Source organism: Ambystoma mexicanum, chromosome 3q (assembly GCF_040938575.1).
Source record: "Ambystoma mexicanum isolate Mex_15411 chromosome 3q, UKY_AmexF1_1, whole genome shotgun sequence".
Taxonomy (NCBI): domain Eukaryota; kingdom Metazoa; phylum Chordata; class Amphibia; order Caudata; family Ambystomatidae; genus Ambystoma; species Ambystoma mexicanum.
Genome location: NC_090926.1, coordinates 168,751,512 through 168,779,260, shown reverse-complemented (window position 1 = coordinate 168,779,260; position 27,749 = coordinate 168,751,512).

Below are 27,749 nucleotides of genomic sequence, written 5' to 3'. Positions count from 1 at the left end.
GATTCAATTCCCCATCCAAACCGGAGCTCGGAGAACATCCGCGGCCTACCAGACAAAATGGCCGCCGGCCGCGTGTACGAGCCGCAGCCACGGCGTCAGACGGAGCATCCAGGCACTCCGTACATGCAGAGAAATTCGGAAGCCTTCACCGCCGGGCCCGGGCATCTGCACTTGTTCGTCGCCACTGTTGGGGGGCGGTCCTGAGCCCACACAGCGTGCCCGCAAGCCCCCACCCGAAAGGACACACACGCACACAGCCTTTCGGTTCGGGCTTCCCGGTCGCTCTGTCCGCGGCCGGGAACGCCCCTTTATTTATATTCTAGGCGGCGGCGTGCAACGTCACGCCGCCGTGTAAGCCCGACATTACGGGCAGCGCCACACATGTACTCCATCCGTTCCATGTACTCAGACTGTTCTATGCATTTACAACCGTTTCAAGCGCTCAAAACTGTTTGTTTCAATGCTCTTTGAAAGGTTCCATGCACTCAAAACCATTCCATGTAAGTCACTCCGTTTCATGCACTCCAATCCGTTCCATGCACTCCAATCCGTTCCATGCACTCCAATCCGTTCCACGCACTCCAATCCGTTCCATGCACTCCAAGCCATTTTATGCACTCCAATCATTTTATGCACTCTAACCATTTTATGCACTGCTCCTTTCATTCGTTCTACCCACATCGTTATCCTTTCTCCCCTTACTATACCCGTTTCTTCCAACCACTTCACCCGTTCCTTCCAACCACTTCACCCGTTCCATCCACATACATCATTCGTTTGCTCCATACTCAAGATCTGCTCCGCACTCTACACCTGCTTCGCAATCTACACCCGCTCCGCACTCTACACCCGCTCCGCACCCGCACCATACCCTACATCTGCTCAACACCATCACGCCCTACATCCACTCAACACCCTAAATCCGCTCCACTCTATTATCCACTCACACCCTACATCCGCAGCACGACCTACATCCGCACCATGCTCTTATCTGCACTACGCACTCATCTGCTCTATGTACTCATCCGCACTACGCACTCACCCGCTCTAGGCACTCACCCGCTGTAGGCACTCACCCGCTCTAGGCACTCACCTGCTCTAGGCACTCACTTGCTCTATGCACTCACCCGCTCTACGCACTCATCTGCTCCACCCACTTCATCCTCTCCACTCAGTTCGTTCATTAATCCTACATTATCGGTTCAGCCCATGTCACTTGTCGCACGCACTCAATTCGTTCTGTGCTCTCCATCTGTCCCATGCACTACACCCGTTTCATGTACTGGAATCGTCTATTCTGTACTTTCCATTCATATCATGCACTCATACAATCCATGGCATCTGTCTGTGCACTCATCCGTCTCCTGTATTCATCTTTCCATCCTCTTCACTTTATTCTTTGCGTCCATTTTGTTCCTTTCGTCCATTGCAATCATTTCCATCATTTCATTAATTTAAACCGCTTTACTGCTTTCGTACAATTTATTCTCTTTTATCCGTTTCACTGCTTTGATCTAGTTTACTCATTCTATTCTTTTTGTACTTTTTAGTTTACATTAGAGGTTCTTAGTTTTCAATTTCTCGCTTGGATCTTGATGTTGTATTGTTATTTGTCTTATTGTTATTTAAGATCTAGTAGTTTGGGCTAGTTGACATGTTGTTATCCACTTTATTCCTCACGTCCACATTGATCCTCTTGTCCATTACATTTATTTGTCTATTCAATTAATTTCAGCCACTTTACTGCCCTCATACAACTTATTCTTTTTATTTACTTTGCAGGTTTGATCGTTTTTACTCATTCTATTTTGTTTGTCCTTTTTAGCTAATCAAGAGAGGTTATTAGTTTACGATTTCTTGCTCGGATCATGATGCTGCATTGCTATTTATGATCTAGCATTTGGCAAAGTCTTTGAGATGCTGTTATCCAGTTTGAGTTAGATTGAGTTCGGGGTCGGTTTTAGGGGAAGAGCCAAGTTTTCAGTAATTTGCGGAACGACATGAGGGCTGGGGAAATGTGGTCTCTCGGGTCAAGTGCTAGTAGCAGTTTGGCTGCTGCGTTTTGTTCTCTTTGTAGTTTAGTCAGTTGGTATGCGTGGACTCCGAGGTAGAGGGGGTTAGCGTAGTCCAGTCTTGATATAACAATTGATTGGACAGCAGAGAGTCTGTTGAGAAAGGAGAGGTATGGAAAAATGCACCTAAGAGTTTTAAGGTGGTAGTGGCAGGACTTTGAGACGTTGTTGACTTGGCGCGAAAGTGTTAGGTCAGATTCTAGGGTGCATCTAAGGTTTTTTACTGAATTAGAGGAGGTCGGTGAGTTGCCCATGGTAGATGGCCAGGGTAGTGGGTGTGGAAGAAGTTTGGTGTTGCCACATACCATGATTTCGGTTTTGGAGGGGTTTAGCAAGAGGTGGTTTGTGGTCATCCAGAGCTCTATGTCGAGGAGGCAGGAAGCGAGGTCAGGTCGGCAGTTGGGTTTTTGAGTTCAGGAGTTTCAGAATTAGTTGAGTGTTGTAGCACAGGATGTTGTGTGAACGAATTATTCGTGGGAGGGTGGCCATGTAGGGATTGAACAGGACGGCTGATAGGCATGCTCCTTGTGGAACTCCCGTGTCGACTGGCCGGGCTTGGGAGGAATAGGAAGAGAGTAGGGTTATTTAATTCCTATTCTTGAGGAAGGATGCTATTTATTTGAGAGCGGTTCCACAAATTCCTAGGGAGTGGAAGCGGTCAAGGAGGATTGAGTGATTGATTGTGTCGAAGGCGGCGGATAGGTCAAGGAGGATTAATGCGGCACATCCTGCAGAGTCTGCCATGTTTTTAAGGTCATCCCAGATTGAAGTTAATGTGGTTTCAGTTCTGTGTCGGGCTTTGAAACCTGATCGAGCGGGGTCTAGGAGATTATTGGCTTCGATAAAGGCAATCAGTTGGGAGTAGGCGGTTCGGTCGATGAGTTTGGCAAGGAACCTGGTGTTAGAGATGGGGCAGTAGTTTTTGGGGTCGAGGGAAGGTTTTTTTATTAGAGGTTTGAAATGAACCATTTTGAATACGTCAGGGAACATTCCTGAGGAAAGGGAGTCATTTATGATGGTTCTTACGTGTTTTCCTGCGCAGGTCGAAGCGAAAATTTCTTTGAGGGTTGTGGCCAGGCAAGTGTCTAGCGGAGAGCTGGATGGTTTGCGAGCAGAGAGAAGTTTGAGAAATTGGTCGGCTGATATTGGACTAAAGGAGTCGAACGTTGGTTGGGTAGTGGTCGCAGGCGATGGGTTGGCTGGTAAGGAGGCTGGGTTGCCTGGTGGGTGTAAGAGAGCTAGTTTGTTGGATAAAGCGTTTGTTCTTTCGAGAGCTGTGGTGTAAAAGTGGAGTGAGAGTGAGTCGACGCGATTGTGAGGGGGTCGGGACGGTGGTGGTGCATTATGGTTTGGTGAATTCGGTGATGACTTTGTGAAGTTCTTTGCTGGGGTTTTTACAATTTAGGATTCGGGAGTTGTAATGTGCTTTTTTTGCTTTCCGGGTTTCGGCCTTGTACTGATGAAGGTGCCGGGCCAAGGTGGATCTGCTCAGGGGAGTTTTGTCTTTCCGCCATTTGCATTCTAGGTATTTATATAGGTGTTTACTGATCTTCAATTCAGGTGTGAAACATCTAGGGAAGAGGCCACGGCGGGCTGATGGTTTGCAAGAGAGTGTGAGCCGCATTAGTGAGGTGTTGAGCCATGAGTCAAAGGCGTCGGGGGTTAGTTGATTATTGAGTAGGTAGGTAGGCGGAGGAGACTGGAGGAGTGCGTGGGCTAGGTCAGGAAGGATTATTAGTTTCTTCCAGCATTTTCGTAGATTCAGAGGTTCAGGTTCGGGTACGGGAAGCGGGTTGGGTGACCGAATGGCAAAAGAAACAATGAAGTGGTCGGACCAGATGATAGGGGTGGGGGGGTTTAGATGTATCCGGTTGTGGGAGTTGAAGATGGCATCAAGAGTGTGTCCTTTATAGTGAGTTGGGCCGTTTATGTGGGGTTGGAGGTTAATCGCGTCTAGGCCGTCAACCAGAGAGTGTGTCATAGGGTTAGTGGGAATGTCGAGCCATATGTTGAAATCTCCTAGAAGGGTGAGGATGGGATGGTTTAGTTGGAGGGTGGCAATTTTGAGAATTGTCTATCGTAGCCAGGGGGTCTGTAGATTATTAGGAAGCTGTGGGAGAATGAATGGTGAAGGGATAGTTTAACGAGGAGTGATTCGCAGGACGGGATGGATGGTTGGTTGACGATGATTGAGGTGTGGAAGTGAGACTTGAAGGCGAATGCTATTCGTCCTCCTCTAGAGGGACGGTTCAGTGGGATGAGTGAGTAGTCGGGGGGGGAAGGCTTCCTTGGGGATAGGGGCGAAGTCATCAGAGAACCAGGTTTCAGGGATGAAGACCAGGTCTGGTTTGTCAGAGGCGAGGAGGTCAAAAATGCTGTGTCTGTTTTTCACTAGGGAACGGGCATTAAATAGGATGCAATTCACTTCGGTAGATGAGGTTGATGACGGAGCTGCAGAAGTGGGGGGTGGGGTGGGAGAGGGTGGAAACTGGAGAGTGAGAGGGGTGGGTTGGCTGATGGTTGATGGGAAGAGTGGGCGAGCAGAAAAGTTGGTGGGTTTTGGGTGGGAGTGTATGGACGCGTGTGTTGGAATGATTGGGTTTGGCACAGGGGATGTGAAGATGAGATGTGGGGGGTTAGGAGTTTCAATTGTGGACGGTGAGGCGTGGGGGGACGGTGGTGATTGGGGAGATGAGGTGGTGGGTCGAGACAGGAGAGGCGATGAGTGCTGAGAAATTGAGGGGGCCAGGTACGTGTCCTCTTAAGTGTCTTTGTTGAGATTGGTGTGTGCGAGAGTGTAGGGGTGTAAGAGGGGGAGAGGGATGACGCTTCTGTTCTTGCTAGGGCTAGGCGTGCAGTTTTCAGCGAGGGGAAGGAGTGTGGTCGGGGGGATGATGGTGGGGGTTGATGGGAAAAGTGCGGGGTGCATGTTTGCAGGGCAGGGAGTGACTTGACTGGGAGGCTAGTGGGGGGAGCAGGTATGATCATAGTAGGCTGATCGGTGGAGGGGTTTGGAGGAGCAGTGGTCTTAGGGTGGTTGGCTCGCCATCGTGCCCCTCTGGCTTGGTGTTTGGAAAGGGGATGGGTATGGGATGTGGTGGAGGGTGGGATGATTTGGGGAGGGTGGGACGGGAGGCAGGGCTGGCAGAAGCGGGGGGCGGTACACGAGGGTCGTTTTCAGCAGACCTAGGTGGATTGGGTGCACTCATGGTTAGTAACTGTGATATAGATGGGTTATTAACTATCTGGTTGCAACTACAGCCGAGTTACGCTGTTAGGTAGACTTTCTTCTAGCAAGCTGGGATTCAGGTATGCTATTAGGCAGACATTTTGAATGTATGAATGTAACAGCACCACAGATAAGCTTTTAGGTGGACTTTTAAGTGCAATTTAGGAGGACTTTCTAAATGCAGTTATGACCCAGATATGCTATAGGGTAAACTTTCTATTGCAATTATGACACATATATGCTATAGGTCAGATTTTCTGATTGCAAATATGACATAGGTAAGCTATAGGGCAGACTTTTTAAATGCAAGTATGCCCCAGATAATCTATAGGGCAGCCTTTCTAGACTTTGGCACAGTGCTGTTATTAGGGGCACTGTCTAAATTATGTTATGCCAGAGCGATATTAGGCACACTTCTAAATTAAACTTTGCACAGGAGGATATTAGGCACACTTCTAAATTCAACCAGGCACGCTATTAGGCACACTTCTAAATTCAACCAAGGCACGCTATTAGGCACACTTATAAATTCAACTATATGGTGATAGAAATAAATGCCAGTCTTGCCGGTGGAGGAACTCAAAAGCAAGATGTTTCTACAGGGGGAAAGTGGTCTGCGCTAGAGCAGCCTCTGCATATCCACTGTCTCGAGCTCCTGGCAGGCTATTTTGCAGTGAAGAGTTTCGCCAAGAACAAGGTGAATTGTTGCATCCTCTTGAGGATGGACAATGTGTCATCGGTCCGTCCCATTACATCCTCAAGTTTGGGGGCACCCGGACCAAGGGGTTAGCATATATAGGAGAGGACGTTAGGCACTTCTATTTCAGTCACAGGATCATGCTGCAAGCAGAAATATCTGCCAGGCTACAGCAACGCAGTGGCAGATTGAAACTCCAGGTTCCTGTGATACAGCAGCGACTGGAAGCTGAACAGCAAAGTGTTTGCTCTACTGTCACAAGTGTGGGGTCTGTTTCTCATGTATCTGTTCACCTCTCGCCTCAACTGCCAGGTCCCTAGCTTCTTCAGCTGGCGCCTGGACCCAGACACAGTGGCAGTAGATGCTTTCGATTAGAACTGAGTTCACCTTCACGGGTATGCGTTTCCACTGGTCTCTCTCATTCCGAGAGTTCTGTTCCAGGTGCGCAGACAGGCGGCGGTGGTGGTCCTCTTGGCCCCATTCTGACTGTCCCAGGTATGGTTTCCAACCCTTCTGGAACTTGCAGTGGACATCTCCAGGCTTCTTCCGTCCTTTCCGCTGGTAATCACAGAACCCAGGGGCGTTTGTCACAAGTTGGTTTTTCAGGGGCAGATGCAGTTTATGGCGTGGAGGATTTCTGCGAGTCCTAGGTGTTCCCATGCCTTTTGGGAGATGCTTGCCAGGTCATCAAAGACTATTGAGCTAGATACACTAAGGTTTCCAATTCACCTGTGTGGGCGCGCTGGGCGGATTGGTGCGTGGCGTGGGATCTCGATCCCTTTTCTGCCACTCCAGTAGAGGTGGTTAATTCCTCGTATTCCTCTTTAAGGACGGGAAGGTGTATCGGACAATCAACAATTTTTGTTCAGCCATTTTGGCAGGGCATATTTTGGTTAAGGGAGAACGAGTGGCTCGGCATTTCCTAGTAAGAAGGGCCTTTTGGTCCATCCAAATAAAGATCCCTCCTATGGCTAAGTATTCTGTTTTCTGGGATGTTAATGTGGTTTTCCGTTTGTTTCAGTCTTGCCCATCCAATGATAATCTTTCACTTCAGCAATTGTCTGCGAAATTAGCAATGTCATTATGCCTGGTTTCTATTAGAAGAGTTTCTGATGTTAAAGCATTGGATGTGGATAATAAGATTTTTCCCCAGAAGGGGTAACCTTCTTCATTTCAAGCAGGACCACGTGTTTATCTACCTTGTTTTCTTATCCTTCCTTTATGGAGGATCAGGAATTGCGTGCTTTTCACAGTTTCCAAAACTATATCAAGGTTAACAGTGAGTTGTGAAATCCTACCACCTCTCAGCTGCTCATCTCCATCAGGAAACCCTTTGCTGCCGTTTCCTCAGCCACGTTGGCTCGCTGGGTGCGTTGGGTTATGAGGGAGGCTGGAATAGACATGTCAATTTTTGGGGCCCATTTTGCTCGGGGAGCCATGGCCTCAAAGTCGGTTTTGCTGGAGGTGAGGTTGGAGGATATCCTACGATCAGTTGACTGGTCTAAGGAGTCTGTGTTTAAATCTTTCAAACATAAAAAATTCAACATGTAGCTAACGTAGCATTGCAAGAGCTTTGAACTTGCATAATAGGAAGCCTCCGGTCTCAACATAGAATGGCTAACGCCCCGCACTAACATGAGTGGGGGTTTAGATTCAATTAAGAGACACAGAGGCGAGTATTATCCCTCCTTTCCCTCCCCTTATTTATGCTTTGTTTCTCGACCTCCAACGGTCGTTTTTAGGGCCAGGATGGAGTAATGCTTCAGGAGAACGGGTGGAAGAATACAAGGTTCCGATGGACTTTCATTTCCAGCTGGGTGGAGCTTCTTGTTTGGAATGTGGTTTGCGTATCTGCTTTCCTCTGACAGCTTCAGAAGAGGGTGAAGTACTTGTTGTTTGGATTTTTATAGAAGGGGAAAGACTCTGATTGGCAGACATGCCAGGACTGCAATTTTGGTTTGGGGTCTTTGAGTGTTTTTCATTTTGGTTTCTACTGTTTAAAATGTTTTCCTATTTGTTAAGATTTTAAAATCTTTGCTGCTGGTTGTCAGTAAAGGAGTTAATATGCATAGTACTTGCCTCACTGTCTCTTAATAGAACCTAAACACCCACTCATGTTAGTGCGGGGGGTTAGCTATTGTGTAAAGCAAAAATGGTCTTATTTATATTTAAACTCTGTACACACTAACCACTGATTTCAGATTCTCAAAGGAGGCAACCCGATGGGTCAAATCCTTCCTTGCAGATGGCACGTCATGAGTTTCTATTGGTAAAGAGTCGGCCGACCCTATACCAGTTCCCATAGGCGTTCCCCAAGCATCCTGCCTTTCGCCCACTCTCTACAATGCTTATACAAAGCTACTATTCTCAGCGCTGGATGACATGGGTGTCATCTACACCAACTTTGCAGATGACACCCAGATACTTATCCCCTTAACAAGCAAATACGAGCAGGACACCCTGCTCACTAACCAAATATATGCCTCAATTCAAAACTGTATGGCCCACAATAGTCTTTGTCTCAATGACGAAAAAACAGAGCTTCTCATTGTAGGACCAAAAATCAAAATCAATGCCTTACAGTCTGATCACAATTTATGGCACAAAGATACCAGTACTCAAACATGTAAAAACCCTTGGCGTATACCTAAACGCCAACCTAACAATGAACAAACAAGTAAACGCCCTCTCATCAGCTACCTCCTACACCTCCAAACTTATTGCCCTAAGTCACAAATTCCTCACCCCAAAAAACTGTGTCACTTTACCAAGAGCATTAATACTCTCCAAGTTGGACTACTGCAACGTATTACTTCTAGGCACATCCAACTCCAACTTGGCTAAATTACAACTCATGCAGAACAAAGCACTACGTGCTGTGTTAGGTATACAAAAAGTTTGATCACATCTCAGACATTAGTAAAGAAACCCACTGGCTATCAATCAAGGCTAGAATTATCTTTAAAACCCTCTGCATCACACACAAGTGTATTGCCAACAAAGCACCCAAATATATCAACAACACAGTCCACAAAAAACACCCTACTAGAACTCTGAGATCAAATGACAGCGCACTCCTTAAAATCCCACAATACAAATGCTCTAGGGTGGGAGGGAGTAGCTTTAAAGTTCTGGCCCCTAAACACTGGAACACACTCCCGACAATCATCAAGAAGGAAGAGTCCTTCCAATGCGTTAAAAAATCACTAAAAACCTGTTTATTTAACTAACCTCTACCCACCAAATCTCACCCTAGAACACTTGTACTTTTCCTTCTCTAGCCTATAAATATGTTAGTATGTATTCACTATGCACAAATGTTTGATAATATTGTGATTTGCTATTGTTTCCTCCAATTGTGTAATAACCAAACCGTCTGTAACTACGCCGTGATACCTCAGGGTCTGGGTGTATAACAAATGTAATAAGTAAATAAATGAGGATTATTACATTGATTTCTCTACCTGCTCGGTGGACTACTGAATGACCTATTTAAATGGTGTTCATTATTTTGATTGCAGTTCGCAACAGCGAGTTTTGCCAGTTTTGCCAGTTTCAAAATTGTTCTAGAAGCACTGTGTTGCATTATCCCGTTTGTACCACTGGCTCTGTGAATTAATGAATGACCTTTAAGAGGCTCTACCATGTTTAGTGGTTGTGATTATTACCTTGCTGCCTGCTTGCAAGTAATCCAGTTTTACGGTTGCATTTATGGCACAGAGGCCCTGAGTTTCACCCTCACCCAAGTAGGTTTCAGGCCTGTTTTCACCACCGGCTTGGTGGATAATATTGTACCGCCTTGAAAAGGCAGTGATATAGTTGCTGGTCCTTGTTATTTTATACTTGATGCTTGCAAGTCACATAGTTTAGAGGTTGGGGTACCTCAAATATTGCCTAGGGGCAATACAGTCCTTCATACCTGTCGTGATATACAAAATGCTGCATTAGCTGCTGAAAGCCAATAGTTTATTCAAAGTATGTGCTAAATGCTGAAAGTAATGCTGACAGTAATCTGTTGTAGCACCTCCATTACGCAGTAGTGAGCTACAAGGAATATGCAGGCCTAGTAGGGGTGGTAGGTCACATTATGCATTGTAGATAGACAGGCAGGGCAGAGGCTCCAGTTCTGTAGCTAATAGAGACATTAATGGAGTGTTTGGAGCATTATGGCACCTTTATAGCGCTTAGATAGCCAATCTTAAGCGCTATGGACACTAAGCTAGGAATGCATGCCTTTTAGAGCTTGCTCACATGGGGTTAATTCATCTCGGCTTCTGTTAGAATATTCTGCTTTTCTAACTGTAGCCCTGCATGGCTTTGTAAACAAATCCTGTTTCCCTGAGAAGGCCTGGTACGGCCTTGCCCACACGCTGATAAGGACATTCCAGTGCTTTCACGGAGAAGGCTCCAAGGGAGGGGTAGGAGCGAGCAGGGATCATCTCAGAGAGAGTTGGGTTTTTCCATGAGAAAGCCTATATTTTGCACAGGGAAAGTTCTGGAACTATGCGTCATGGTGACTGACAGCACGAGATTACAAAAATGCATGCCCACATGACTCAGGTGGGAGATCGATCCATGGACTTGGTTTGAGCAAGATCGAGTGTCCGGAACCTGATGCTCTGTCGGCACCCTGCAGCGCTGTCATCTGAGCGGGGCTGGCAACAGCTAGCTTATGAGGGCCAAGGTCTCCCAGCGCTGATTGAAGGGGCGTAAGACTGTGTTTCTCTATGTTTCTCTAAGTTCTATGTTTCTCTATATTTTGTATTTCTCTAAGTTTTGTGTTTTGTAATCTTCTCTAACTTGAATCCCAAAGTGCTGCTAAATTTTACTGTTTATGCTTTTGTCTAATAAATGGTAAACATTTTGAAGGTGTCATTTGTCAATAGCATGAGTTCACTGCTCGGCACAATAGAACCTGTATTTTGGGCTGAATTGGGTAATTTTTGCTCTCAAGAGCTGGTCCCGAGCAAGATTTTCCCCTTTTCAAGACATTTGGTGGCAGCGGTGGGATTTGTGCAGAGCAGTGCCTTGCTGTGAAATGACAAATTGTGTGAGAGAACACAGTGCAGATTGAGGAGCAGGCTGTCGCATTTCCTTGGTGGTCTCACTGCACCTCTGAGACGTCAAATAGACATCCCTTTTGTGTCGGCTTGCCGCGGCCGATAGCATGTGTGGTTAAGACTTTCCCCTTCAGTAAATCAGTCGTGGCTGACTTACTGCTTGGGAACGGAGCCAGGGAGCACAAGGCGATAAACAAGCATGAAATGGCTATGTTTAAAGCGCTCCGATGAATGGTGAAGAAAGATTTATGTTCAATTAGGAAAGAATTTTTTCATGCGGTTTCCCCAGTTAAAGTTGTAATTTGGATTGCAAAGTGAGACGGAGTTCTCACTCTATTTTGTCATGAGGGCAGGAAAATAGTTGTGAGGATTTGACATGCAAATTATGAATAGTGATTTAAACATTGAGATCCAGCCCCAGTGTGCTAGCAAGTGAGGGGCTGTAATGTAAGAAGGGGGCGAAGGTTCGCTTTTTAAATGTATGCTTTTGAAGTGTTGAGATTCCTGAAGATAACGTGGGAATGAGCAGAGTTTAGGAGAAAGAGTAACATCAATGTTGAGAGCCTAAAGGGTTTGTTTTTTGGCAACTGCAAATTCCATGTGCTGGTGGTGCATTCTGTTTGAAGAAACACACTAAAATGGCTACATTGCATTTTAGCTGTGCCATGCTTACAATGGGTGAGAGAATCACTTAAAAAAGAAAGTGGGTGAATGGTATTTGGATTTTCGATTTTTGTGTATTGATTTGAAATTGCAGAATCAGTTTGCAATGGTTTGGGGGGAAAAGACAATTTATATTTTCTAAATTGCCCCTAAATTGCCCCTGGAGTATTTTGACTGTTCCCACACTATGCCATGGGATTGTTGCCAATGGCAAAAGTACTGTTGCTATTAAGGGATGTATGTTTTACACAAGACAAGGACAAGTTGATTGTGATATATAGTGATAATGTTGTTGACACATTAACAGCCCACAAGCCATATAGAGTGTGGGTTGCTCTCGCAGAAAACGTGCAGGGAGCTGCACTACACATGACATGTTTTAAATGCACTGAAATAAGTGGTTACATTCTGGCAATGGTACAACAGAATGAAAAATCTGTGTGTGATAAGACAGCACAAAGATTCAGTGGCTTGCGGGTTCTTTTGAAAGATCGCACATTGCATTGGAGTGAATTTGTGAAACCAAACTACAAAGTCACCAGAAAGAAACATGATTTTACATGGGACATTGATCAGTAGCCTGCCTTTAAACAGGCTAAAAGACGCTATGCCGAATTACATCACACTGGACCCCATGATGAAAACTGATACTTTTGAACTGGAAATTGTTATCTACAATGATGTTGCTGTGCAGAGCTTGTGGCTTGAAGATATGAATGCACAGAAATTCCTGTCATGGGCTGGCTGCGTATAAAATGGCCATGGGAGGAAGAAGTGAGAAAAGCAAAGAATGCTGCGCTCCTGTTCCGTAAAATGGTGTTTACAGAAGCTGGCAGGTATAGGAGCTTTTTTGAGTTGCTGAAGCAGTGCAGAAAATAGTTAATCTGGGTGAACTGTCTGAAACAAGTGCCTTCCATTGAAGCCGCCCCAGCTTATGAGTTATAGGCAAAGAGACAAGCTTGCCGTGTGTGTATGGCGCTGCCATGTGCACAGCAAAGATAAACAATGACATTCCTGCATTCCATCCCCTGTGAGAGACACCGTCAGTGTGAGCAAAGAAAGAGGAGGGGGTGCAAAGCCAGAATGCTGAAACTGAACTGAAGGCAATAATTGCTGTGAGTGAGAAGATGAAAAAGAGCGCAATCTACCTTACACATGCTGATGTACGCATGCTTTCTGACACTGGCATGCAATAACAGAGCTGATCAGAAGTAAAGAATTTGCCCAGTATCAACACTGGAAGGAAAATAAATGCTGCATGCAGATGGCAGGCTGGGCGCATCATGCATCTGAACATTTGGGGAAACCGTGCATCTGTGAATGGGAGAAGAAAAGACAGCTGCCCATTTCAAGAGACATTGCTGTGCAAGCTGCATCCCCGTGCCCCATGTGATGTGAAGTGAAGAGACATTGCCGTGCAAGCTGCATCCCAGTGCACCATGTGATGTGAACTGAAGTAAAGCGCTGTGCACTGGAGAAGAAACCTCTAGGCGCTTTAAGAAGTGAAAATACACAACTGGCAAAAATGCAATCTACATTGCCAGGGCTGGAGTAACCGACAAAGACATCATGGCGTTCCTGATGGAGGCAAAACTGACAAAGGTAGCCGTTTTGCAAGAAACAATATGCAGAACTGAGTATAACATGAACACTGCACAATAGCCATGATCCAGAAGCCTCACGGCTTAGTGCAAGAATGAATGATTTGTTGAAGCAAATAAAGAAACTGACTTAGACTATCGCTCTCAAAGGGGTGGCACAAGAAATCAGCAGACACCCTTTGGGAAAATGACAAGTGGAAAACCAGAGTCTTGAAAGACACTAGCTGTATGGAGAAAAATAAACAAAGCTGCCTGTGCAACTGCAGGCGGTATTGGACTGAAGGACTTTACCTTTAAAATATGGAGTGATGCCAGCAGGGAAACCTAAATCAAGATCATGAGACACTGAAAGCAAGTTGGCGCTTGACATTCGTGATCGCTCTGGTGACAAAGAAAAGCATTGATCCATTGAGAAGTGCGACCTGGGTACTTATTATTTGGCTTTTGTAAAATCACAGATCAGTCTGAAGTACCATTGACCAACTATGATCGCATTGAACAAATGAGTTTGTGATTAGGCAATTACACCCCGTATGGTTGAGTGTAAATAATCCCCCAGTAACACACAGAAGGGTGACAAATAATTGTGGTAGCAATGATAAAGTGTATAGTTACCTGATGAGACTTCTGAAGGTGGGGGTGGTGTTAAGGGAAGGGGTGGATAACGCTGATATTGTAGTTTTGATGACATCCTAACGTGGATAACAATAATATTGTACTTTTAATGAAATCCTAACATTTCTGTTTGTATTTTGCCTAGGCAAAATAAAGCAAGACAGTTGCGTGCCATGATTGGGGTAGACGTGTGCAATTTGCGGGTGATACTGATCAGTCAAGCAGACGCATTCTCAGAGAAAACCGGTTACTGCGAGATGCTATGTCAACTTTGAACCTGTCCTGCACCGCACTCAATGCTGCTAACATGCGTGACGCGTGAGGACATTTGTTCTGCAACCTGAGAGAAGTGTCCAACAGAGTCATAACTTTTGCTGAACTGGCACAGTGCAGACTTGGCTAGTTATCAAACATTTGATGCTGCACATTCAAATGATTCAGTTGCTGGAAATAACCTGGTTGATATGTTTTGCCTTTCTTGTTTAAAGGACTGTGGACAATGGGTTGTGGACTGTGACATCATGCACCACAAACAGCTGTGTGACACAGCACTTGAATGCTAACACATTGAAAAATGGTTTTTAAATGCATTTTTGAGATGAATCTGAAAAAGCAAAATGTTTTGTTCTTCCAACTGAATTGCTTTAACCAGAGATGCTTTGCTTTTTTTTTTTTTTTAAACTACTATGTTGCACGTAGGTAGGAAAATGATTTATGAATTGTCGGGGCAGCAGGGTTATGCAAGCAGGAGCGTAATATATTATGAGATAAAATGAGTGCGCACACCAAAGTTAGTTGTGCGTAGGTTAAGGTTCTTAATTTGTAGTAATGCTGCCAAGTGTGTGAGCTCTAATTTGAGATGGTAACCTTTGAAACACTGGATACTTTTACAGCCAGCCTTAAGGCGGGAAAATGAAACCAAGACTGACTTGATATTTGATTTCATGGCACAGTGTGTTCACACGGTTTTTGTTAGACAAACAAGTTTCATGTTTTTATGGGGACGGCTGTCTCCAGCAGACTGATGCAAGGAGTCACATTTTCATTGTAGACAATTAGAGTAATTTATTAGAAAAGCACTACAAATGAGTATCCACATGGAATTGCTAACGTACTGGCCTGGCACATTGCCGGGCATCTTTTGTCACTGACTCATATGACTGGTGCTTATCAAATCCTAGGCCCAAATTTTTCGGTGAATGGATCCAACAATTTGTTTGATGTTTTATGTTTTTTCTGACCAACAACTGCAGCGAGTGTTCTCGCAAAGATTTCTTGGACTATAACTTGACTATATGCATTTCATACAATTGTGCGATGAAACAGCCACTGCAGGATGGTAGTATGGTGTTTGTATCTAAAACTAATATTGTATATGGTAGGCATCCCACTTGGAGAATGATATTCTCCAAGTCACGCAAGGTAGAAACTGTGAACATGCTAGATTTTCCTGTAGTAAGGCAACATTTAAATTGTAGGCTGGTAATGCACACCTCTATTATTACAGTGATACACTTAGACATAGATTTATCACGAGGCAATGTTTCCTTAGTACTACCAGGCTGCTACAAATGGAGTCAATTTCTATGGCCCATCACCAAAGTGCGCGTAGCTAGGGAGCTAGATTCATTAATTGCGGGAGCAGCGGGGGGTAACAGGAGCTTTAAACGATTTTGACATAGAAACTGTGCACAATAAGCAAGCCACTATGGGTTCTGATGCCAGCTCTGCTATAAAACTTCTGGCCTAGTGGGGCCCATTGATAAGCCCAACACTGCTACAAGTATTGGCCACCACTGCAGATGGCAAAACTTTAGTTATGAAGACATTTTTTCTGCCATAGGGCAGGTCAACAAGACTGCTAAATACACACGATTCATTTTATGGCAAACATTGTTAAATCAGCAGTTGTTGGCTTTTCGCTCCGAGTGGGGGCGACCATCCTCAACCCACTGGCACACAGTGCTACAGTTACCAGCAAACATATGGATTAAACCGTTTGCTTTTGATTGCATGAATAACACATGCCATGCTTTAATGCAAATTAGTAGAATTGTTTTTATTTAGATAACCTGGTGCCCATGGGTTCACCTTGCTCATGAAATTAGATGGTTTTTGGTTGGGTTCCACATACATGGGGGAAGTGTCTAATCACACAGCCCATAGTCACGTTTGAATGCCCTGGGATCAGGGGTAGGGATAGGCCCTTAGAGTTAAAGGCTGCCAGGTTTAGAATTGGTAACCATACATAAATGCAATAGTGCATTGTAGATTAGACTATACCGGATTGCCTTGCTATTCTAACTGCATGCTGCTTTTTAACTGACAATCAGTTATATGACAATGTTTAGGTATTTTTGTGTAGGCCAGGTTTTGGCAAGGGTATATGTCACTGTTCACTTTGTGTACATTTTTGTTTAGGTAGTGTTTTATTAACCTTGCCACGCTGACTAACCGCTAGAAGATAGTTTGCTTAAACCTCTTGCAAAGCCCCAAGGTCTTTAACCACCTCATTTATCACTGCACTACATACTATGTTGATGGGTATTAGCCAGCATTGTCGCCCACACTTTGAAAAGAGGTGGAATGTCGTGATATACAAAATGCAAATTTGCCAATCAGGGCTTTAGATGACCACATTAGCCGCTGAAAGCCAATAGTTTATTCAAAGTATGTGCTAAATGCTGAAAGTAATGCTGACAGTAATCTGTTGTAGCACCTCCATTATGCAGTAGTGAGCTACAAGGAATATGCAGGCCTAGTAGGGGTGGTAGGTCACATTATGCATTGTAGATAGACAGGCAGGGCGAGGCCCCAGTTCTGTAGCTAATAGAGACATTATTGGAGTGTTTGGAGCATTATGGCACCTATATAGCGCTTAGATAGCCAATCTTAAGTGCTATGGACACTAAGCTATGAGTGCATGCCTTTTAGAGCTTGCTCACATGGGGTTAATTCATCTCGGCTTCTGTTAGAATATTCTGCTTTTCTAACTGTAGCCCTGCATGGCTTTGTAAACAAATCCTGTTTCCCTGAGAAGGCCTGGTACGGCCTTGCCCACACGCTGATAAGGACATTCCAGTGCTTTCGCGGAGAGGGCTCCAAGGGAGGGGTAGGAGCGAGCAGGGAGCATCACAGAGAGAGTTGGGTTTTTCCATGAGCAAGCCTACATTTTGCAAAGGGAAAGTTCTGAAACTATGCGTCATGGTGACTGACAGCACGAGATTACAAAAATGCATGCCCACATGACTCAGGTGGGAGATCAATCCGTGGACTTGGTTTGAGCAAGATCGAGTGTCCGGAACCTGATGCTCTGCCGGCACCCTGCAGCGCTGTCATCTGAGCGGGGCTGGCAACAGCTAGCTTATGAGGGCCAGGGTCTCCCAGCACTGATTGAAGGGGCATAAGACTGTGTTTCTCTAAGTTTCTTCAAGTTCTATGTTTCTCTATATTTTGTATTTCTCTAAGTTTTGTGTTTTGTAATCTTCTCTAACTTGAATCCCAAAGTGCTGCTAAATTTTACTGTTTATGATTTTGTCTAATAAATGATAAACATTTTGAAGGTGTCATTTGTCAATAGCATGAGTTCACTGCTCTGCACAATAGAACCTGTATTTTGGGCTGAATTGGGTAATTTCTGCTCTCAAGGGCTGGTCCCGAGGAAGATTTTCCCCTTTTCAAGACAATACCAGCACAGAGCCATCACCCTGCTTGGGTGTTTTTCGCTTAGTCAGAGTCACACAAATGTATGGTTTGAGGGATAATGCTGAACAACCTTGAAAAGGCGGTGATGCATTTACTTATCGTGGTTATTGTACACTTACAGCTTCCAAGGCACACAGTTTAGAGGTTGGGCCACCTCAGAAATGGCCTAGGGACAATACGGTCCTTTATGCCCAGGCGAGAGCCATCGCCCTGCTCATTTTTCTCTGCAGGGTTGCATACATTCAAATGCATATTTTAAGGGATATTGGCAATGCTGGTAATACTCCCTAACGGTCTTGCACAGATAATAACATGCAGACGTGCCCAGAGGATAGCTCAGAGGCAACGCAATTGTCTTGGAAGCAAGACAATGCATAGCAACACAGGTTTGACTCCTGGGCTCGTGCTTAGAAACTGGTCTGAAGTGTGTTATAAAGGAACAATTATAATACTTATAACCAGCAGGCCTGGCCTCTTTTCTGAGCCGAAAAGCCTCACCCGAAAGGGTCTTGACTCACCATTGGGGGAAAACATGACGCACAAGGTGTTGAGGAGCTGTTCGCTCCATTCTGGAAGCAGGTTTTTTCTTCTCCCCTTACCTTCACCAATGAGATAGCTTAACTACTCACATTACTCCACAGTAGTTTCGGAATCCTGTTAAGCGATGGGGATCACAGTTATGTGCCTAATTGCCCTTTAAGGGTAGACTACACACATGCCTTGCCTGTTAGGTAATGATCACGTGGCCATACCTGTAATGCGACTTAACTTTAAGGTACAGTGTACTTTTGTTAGTAGGTCTGCTCAGTTGGCTCTCACTGCCACCCCACTACACCAGAGTCTTTGACACTGCAAAGTGGTCCTTCGAGTTTTCTATAACCTGGAGTAATATACGGACCTCCTGTTTCTATGGCATGATTTTCTTCGCCTTAATTACCTTCCAGAAGATAAACTTATATGTGGTCATTTGTTTCCTTGTCCCTTCAGTTATGGATAACAACCCCTCTATTTGATAATAACGTATCAAGAGTGAAACATGTTACAGACGTTTCAGTTTTCTGAAAGATGGTTGTTATACTATTTTAATGTTATCTCAATTTGTATTGCCTTCATTAGATTACACAGTTCCTAGTATTATAGATTTTAACTTTGGGGGTCCTGATACATTTGAAGATCTGGGTTGGAGGTGGTTGTTTCTGTCTTGCACTGGCTTCGCAGAGTAGTCTAGGGTCATAATTCCTCAATAGTAGTATCCAGGGGGGTCATTACACCCCAACTTCTGGAATTTGCTTCACAAAGAGCACTAGAGGTACCAGATTTTTTCCTGTAATGTTACTTCTCTGACTCACCCAGCACAATACTTTAAGTCAAGGCAAGTCAGTAGTTATGCTTTAAACATGGATAATAGGAAGCCTCCAGTCTTGACATAGAATGGCTAATCTCTCTCACCATTGTGAATGGGGGTTTAGATTCTATTAAAGACACAGAGGTATTATCCTTCCCCTCCTCCCAGTTGGTAAACTGGTTAGTACATGGAGTATTGCCAGAGGCAAGGCTTAAAAGGTTTTCCCCTAACACTGGGCCCTTACAGTTTCTGTGGTTTCATTTCATAATACTGTGTTGGAATAAGTATTATGAGCGGGTTTCTCATTTGAATTCAGGTGGCCCTGTTTCTATTCTCGATGCCCTCCTGGAGCGTAAATGCTGTGCCTTTTTGTGATTACAATTGCCAAGGAAATGCTACACCCTTATTTTTCCCCTGGGATGGAAAGTAGTTTGTTTCTTCCCGATGAATGTTTTTCTAGCTCCTGGTATTACAGGGTTTCCTTAAACTGCTCCATTTAAATCATCTTGCCAGTCCATCCCTTGGTTGGATTAAAGGCGAGAGAGAGTGTTTCAAGGTTACCAAATGACAAACTGTATACTTATATTAGAGAAGAGAGAGTGTGTGTCAAGGTTACCATATGACAAACTGTATATTTATATTAGAGGCGAGAGAGAGTGTGTCAAGGTTACCATAAGACAAACTGTATATTTATATTAGAGAGGAGAGAGAGTGTGTCAAGGTTACCATAAGACAAACTGTATATTTATATTAGAGAGGAGAGAGAGTGTGTCAAGGTTACCATAAGACAAACTGTATATTTATATTAGAGAGGAGAGAGTATGTGTCAAGGTTACCATATGACAAACTGTATATTTATATTAGAGAAGAGAGAGTGTGTGTCAAGGTTACCATATGACAAACTGTATATTTATATTAGAGAAGAGAGAGTGTGTGTCAAGGTTACCATATGACAAACTGTATATTTATATTAGAGGCGAGAGAGAGTGTGTCAAGGTAACCATGTGACAAACTGTATATTTATATTAGAGAAGAGAGAGTGTGTGTCAAGGTTATCATATGACAAACTGTATATTTATATTAGAGAAGAGAGAGTGTGTGTCAAGGTTACCATATGACAAACTGTATATTTATATTAGAGGCGAGAGAGAGTGTGTCAAGGTTATCATATGACAAACTGTATATTTATATTAGAGAAGAGAGAGTGTGTGTCAAGATATGACAAACTGTATATTTATATTAGAGGTGAGAGAGTGTGTGTCAAGGTTACCATATGACAAACTGTATGTTTATATTAGAGGAGAGAGAGAGTGTGTCAAGTTTACCATATGACAAACTTTATATTTATATTAGAGGCGAGAGAGTGTGTGTCAAGGTTACCATATGACAAACTGTCCATTTATATTAGAGGCGAGAGAGAGTGTGTCAAGGTTACCATATGACAAACTGTATATTTATATTAGAGAAGAGAGAGTGTGTGTCAAGGTTACCATATGACAAACTGTATATTTATATTAGAGAAGAGAGAGTGTGTGTCATGGTTACCATATGACAAACTGTATATTTATGTTAGAGAAGAGAGAGTGTGCTTCAAGGTATGACAAACTGTATATTTATATTGGAGGCGAGAGATAGTGTGTCAAGGTTACCATATGACAAACTGTATATTTATATTAGAGGCGAGAGAGAGTGTGTCAAGGTTACCATATGACAAACTGTATATTTATATTAGAGGCGAGAGAGAGTGTGTCAAGTTTACCATATGACAAATTGTATATTTATATTAGAGGAGAGAGAGAGTGTGTCAAGGTTACCATATGACAAACTGTACATTTATATTAGAGGCGAGAGAGAGTGTGTCAAGGTTACCATATGACAAACTGTATATTTATATTAGAGAAGAGAGAGTGTGTGTAAAGGTTACCATATGACAAACTGTATATTTATATTAGAGGCGAGAGAGAGTGTGTCAAGGTTACCATATGACAAACTGTATATTTATATTAGAGAAGAGAGAGTGTGCGTCAAGGTATGACAAACTGTATATTTATATTACAGGCGAGAGATAGTGTGTCAAGGTTACCATATGACAAACTGTGTATTTATATTAGAGAAGAGAGAGTGTGTGTCCAGGTTACCATATGACAAATTGTATATTTAAATTAGAGAAGAGAGAGTGTGTGCCAAGGTTACTATATGACAAACTGTATATTTATATTAGAGAAGAGAGAGAGTGTGTCAAGGTTACCATATGACAAACTATATATTTATATTAGAGGCGAGAGAGTGTGTGTGTCAGGATTCCCATATGACAAACTGTATATTTATAATAGAGGCGAGAGAGAGTGTGTCAAGGTTACCATATGACAAACTGTATATTTATAATAGAGGCGAGAGAGAGTGTGTCAAGGTTACCATATGACAAACTGCATATTTATATTAGAGAAGAGAGAGTATGTGTCAAGGTTACCATATGACAAACTCTATATTTATATTAGAGAAGAGAGAGTGTGGGCCAAGGTTACTATATGATAAACTGTATATTTATATTAGAGAAGAGAGAGTGTGTGTCAGGATTCCCATATGACAAACTGTATATTTATAACAGAGGCGAGAGAGAGTGTGTCAAGGTTACCATATGACAAACTATATATTTATATTAGAGGCGAGAGAGTGTGTGTGTCAGGATTCCCATATGACAAACTGTATATTTATAATAGAGGCGAGAGAGAGTGTGTCAAGGTTACCATATGACAAACTGTATATTTATATTAGAGAAGAGAGAGTGTGTGTCAAGGTTACTATATGCCAAACTCTATATTTATATTAGAGAAGAGAGAGTGTGTGCCAAGGTTACTATATGACAAACTGTATATTTATATTAGAGAAGAGAGAGTGTGTGTCAGGATTCCCATATGACAAACTGTATATTTATAATAGAGGCGAGATATAGTGTGTCAAGGTTACCATATGACAAACTGTATATTTATATTAGAGAAGAGAGAGTGTGTGTCAATGTTACCATATGACAAATTGTATATTTATATTAGAGAAGAGAGAGTGTGTGTCAGGATTCCCATATGACAAACTGTATATTTATAATAGAGGCGAGAGAGAGTGTGTCAAGGTTACCATATGACAAACTATATATTTATATTAGAGGCGAGAGAGTGTGTGTGTCAGGATTCCCATATGACAAACTGTATATTCAGAATAGAGGCGAGAGAGAGTGTGTCAAGGTTACCATATGACAAACTGTATATTTATATTAGAGGCGAGAGAGTGTGTCAAGGTTACCATATGACAAACTGTATATTTATATTAGAGAAGAGAGAGTGTGTGTCAAGGTTACCATATGACAAACTGTATATTTATATTAGAGAAGAGAGAGAGTGTGTGTCAAGGTTACCATATGACAAACTGTATATTAATATTAGAGAAGAAAGAGTGTGTGTCAAGGTTACCATATGACAAACTGTATATTTATATTAGAGGCGAGAGAGAGTGTGTTAAGGTTACCATATGACAAACTGTATATTTATATTAGAGAAGAGAGAGTGTGTGTCAAGGTTACCATATGACAAACTGTATATTCATATTAGAGGCGAGAGCGTGTGTGTCAAGGGTACCATATGACAAACTGTATATTTATATTAGAGAAGAGAGAGTGTGTGTCAAGGGTACCATATGACAAACTGGATATTTATGTTAGAGAAAAGAGAGTGTGTGTGTCAGCATTCCTGACAGACAAACTGTATATTTATAATAGAGGCGAGAGAGAGTGTGTCAAGGTTACCATATGACAAACTATATATTTATATTAGAGGCGAGAGAGTGTGTGTGTCAGCATTCCTGACAGACAAACTGTATATTTATAATAGAGGTGAGAGAGAGTGTGTCAAGTTTACCATATGACAAACTGTATATTTATATTAGAGGCGAGAGAGTGTGTGTGTCAATGTTACCATTTGACAAACTGTATATTTATATTAGAGAAGAGAGAGTGTGAGTCAAGATTACGATATGACAAACTGTATATTTATATTCGAGGCGAGAGAGAGTGTGTCAAGGTTACCATACGACAAAATGTATATTTATAATAGAGGCGAGAGAGAGTTTGTCAAGGTTACCATATGACAAACTGTATATTTATATTAGAGGCGAGAGAGAGTGTGTGTCAAGGTTACCATATGACAAACTGTATATTTATATTAGAGAAGAGAGAGTGTGTGTCAAGGTTACCATATGACAAACTGTATATTTATATTATAGAAGAGAGATTGTGTGTCAAGGTTACCATATGACAATCTGTATATTTATATTAGACAAGGGAGAGTGTGCGTCAAGGTTACCATATGACAAACTGTATATTTATATTAGAGAAGAGACAGTGTGTGTCAAGGTTACCATATGACAAACTGTATATTTATATTAGAGGCGAGAGAGAGTGTGTGTCAAGGTTACCATATGACAAACTATATCTTTATATGAGAGAAGAGAGAGTGTGTGTCAAGGTTACCATATGACAAACTGTATATTTATATTAGAGAAGAGCGAGTGTGTGTCAAGGTTACCATATGACAAACTGTATATTTATATTAGAGAAGAGGGAGTGTGTGTCAAGGTTACCATATGACAAACTGTATATTTATATTAGAGAAGAGAGAGTGTGTGTCAAGGTTACCATATGACAAACTGTATATTTACATTAGAGAAGAGGGAGTGTGTGTCAAGGTGACCATATGACAAACTGAATATTTATATTAGAGGCGAGAGAGAGTGTGTCAAGGTAACCATGTGACAAACTGTATATTTATATTAGAGGCGAGAGAGAGTGTGTGTCAAGGTTACCATATGACAAACTGTATATTTATATTAGAGAAGATAGAGTGTGTGTCAAGGTTACCATATGACAAACTGTATATTTATATTAGAGGCGAGAGAGAGTGTGTCAAGGTTATCATATGACAAACTGTATATTTATATTAGAGAAGAGAGAGTGTGTGTCAAGATATGACAAACTGTATATTTATATTAGAGGTGAGAGAGTGTGTGTCAAGGTTACCATATGACAAACTGTATATTTATATTATAGGCGAGAGAGAGTGTGTCAAGGTTACCATATGACAAACTGTACATTTATATTAGAGGCGAGAGAGAGTGTGTGTCAAGGTTACCATATGACAAACTGTACATTTATATTAGAGGCGAGAGAGAGTGTGTGTCAAGGTTACCATATGACAAACTGTATATTTATATTAGAGAAGGGAGAGTGTGTGTCAAGGTTACCATATGACAAACTGTATATTTATATTAGAGAAGAGAGAGTGTGTGTCAAGGTTACCATATGACAAACTGTATATTTATATTAGAGAAGAGAGAGTGCGCGTCAAGGTATGACAAACTGTATATTTATATTGGAGGCGAGAGATAGTGTGTCAAGGTTACCATATGACAAACTGTATATTTATATTAGAGGCGAGAGGGAGTGCGTCAAGGTTACCATATGACAAACTGTATATTTATATTAGAGGCGAGAGAGAGTGTGTCAAGTTTACCATATGACAAATTGTATATTTATATTAGAGGAGAGAGAGAGTGTGTCAAGGTTACCATATGACAAATTGTATATTTATATTAGAGGCGAGAGAGTGTGTGTGTCAAGGTTACCATATGACAAACTGTACATTTATATTAGAGGCGAGAGAGAGTGTGTCAAGGTTACCATATGACAAACTGTATATTTATATTAGAGAAGAAAGAGTGTGTGTCAAGGTTACCATATGACAAACTGTATATTTATATTAGAGAAGAGAGAGTGTGTGTCAAGGTTACCATATGACAAACGGTATATTTATATTAGAGGCGAGAGAGAGTGTGTCAAGGTTACCATATGACAAACTATATATTTATATTAGAGAAGAGAGAGTGTGCGTGAAGGTATGACAAACTGTATATTTATATTACAGGCGAGAGATAGTGTGTCAAGGTTACCATATGACAAACTGTGTATTTATATTAGAGAAGAGAGAGTGTGTGTCAAGGTTACCATATGACAAACTGTATATTTATATTAGAGAAGAGAGAGTGTGTGCCAAGGTTACATATGACAAACTGTATATTTATATTAGAGAAGAGAGAGAGTGTGTCAAGGTTACCATATGACAAACTATATATTTATATTAGAGGCGAGAGAGTGTGTGTGTCAGGATTCCCATATGACAAACTGTATATTTATAATAGAGGCGAGAGAGAATGTGTCAAGGTTGCCATATGACAAACTGTATATTTATATTAGAGAAGAGAGAGTGTGTGTCAAGGTTACCATATGACAAACTCTATATTTATATTAGAGAAGAGAGAGTGTGTGCCAAGGTTATTATATGACAAACTGTATATTTATATTAGAGAAGAGGGAGTGTGTGTCAGGATTCCCATATGACAAACTGTATATTTATAACAGAGGTGAGAGAGAATGTGTCAAGGTTACCATATGACAAACTATATATTTATATTAGAGGCGAGAGAGTATGTGTGTCAGGATTCCCATATGACAAACTGTATATTTATAATAGAGGCGAGAGAGAGTGTCTCAAGGTTACCATATGACAAACTGTATATTTATATTAGAGAAGAGAGAGTGTGTGTCAAGGTTACTATATGACAAACTCTATATTTATATTAGAGAAGAGAGATTGTGTGTCAGGATTCCCATATGACAAACTGTATATTTATAATAGCGGCGAGAGAGAGTGTGTCAAGGTTACCATATGACAAACTATATATTTATATTAGAGGCGAGAGAGTGTGTGTGTCAGGATTCCCATATGACAAACTGTATATTTATAATAGAGAAGAGAGAGTGTGAGTCAAGATTACGATATGACAAACTGTATATTTATTTTCGAGGCAAGAGAGAGTGTGTCAAGGTTACCATACGAGAAACTGTATATTTATAATAGAGGCGAGAGAGAGTTTGTCAAGGTTACCATATGACAAACTGTATATTTATATTAGAGGTGAGAGAGAGTGTGTGCCAAGGTTACCATATGACAAACTGTATATTTATATTAGAGAAGAGAGAGTGTGTGTCAAGGTTACCATATGACAAACTGTATATTTATATTAGAGAAGAGAGAGTGAGTGTCAAGGTTACCATATGACAAACTGTATATTTATATTAGAGAAGAGAGAGTGTGTGTCAAGGTTACCATATGACAAACTGTACATTTATATTAGAGAAGAGACAGTGTGTGTCAAGGTTACCATATGACAAACTGTATATTTATATTAGAGGCGAGAGAGAGTGTGTGTCAAGGTTACCATATGACAAACTGTATATTAATATTAGAGAGGAAAGAGTGTGTGTCAAGGGTACCATATGACAAACTGTATATTTATATTAGAGAAGAGAGAGTGTGTGTCAAGGTTACCATATGACAAACTGTATATTTATATTAGAGAAGAGAGAGTGTGTGTCAAGGTTACTATATGACAAACTGTATATTTATATTAGAGAAGAGAGAGTGTTGGTCAAGGTTACCATATGACAAACTGTACATTTATATTAGAGAAGAGAGAGTGTGTGTCAAGGTTACCATATGACAAACTGGATATTTATATTAGAGGCGAGAGAGAGTGTGTTAAGGTTACCATATGACAAACTGTATATTTATATTAGAGAAGAAGAGTGTGTGTCAAGGTTACCATATGACAAACTGTATATTCATATTAGAGGCGAGAGCGCTTGTGTCAAGGGTACCATATGACAAACTGTATATTTATATTAGAGAAGAGAGAGTGTGTGTCAAGGGTACCATATGACAAACTGTATATTTATATTAGAGAAAAGAGAGTGTGTGTCAAGGTTACCATATGACAAACTGTATATTTATATTAGAGAAGAGAGAGTGTGTGCAAGGGTTACTATATGACAAACTGTATATTTATATTAGAGAAGAGAGAGTGTGTGTCAGGATTCCCATATGACAAACTGTTTATTTATAATAGAGGCGAGAGAGTGTGTCAAGGTTACCATATGACAAACTGTATATTTATATTAGAGAAGAGAGAGTGTGTGTCAAGGTTACCATATGACAAACTGTATATTTATATTAGAGAAGAGAGAGTGTGTGTCATGGTTACCATATGACAAACTGTATATTTATGTTAGGGAAGAGAGAGTGTGCTTCAAGGTATGACAAACTGTATATTTATATTGGAGGCGAGAGATAGTGTGTCAAGGTTACCATATGACAAACTGTATATTTATATTAGAGGCGAGAGAGAGTGTGTCAAGGTTACCATATGACAAACTGTATATTTATATTAGAGGCGAGAGAGAGTGTGTCAAGTTTACCATATGACAAATTGTATATTTATATTAGAGGAGAGAGAGAGTGTGTCAAGGTTACCATATGACAAACTGTACATTTATATTAGAGGCGAGAGAGAGTGTGTCAAGGTTACCATATGACAAACTGTATATTTATATTAGAGAAGAGAGAGTGTGTGTCAGGGTTACCATATGACAAACTGTATATTTATATTAGAGGCGAGAGAGAGTGTGTCAAGGTTACCATATGACAAACTGTATATTTATATTAGAGAAGAGAGAGTGTGCGTCAAGGTATGACAAACTGTATATTTATATTACAGGCGAGAGATAGTGTGTCAAGGTTACCATATGACAAACTGTGTATTTATATTAGAGAAGAGAGAGTGTGTGTCCAGGTTACCATATGACAAATTGTATATTTATA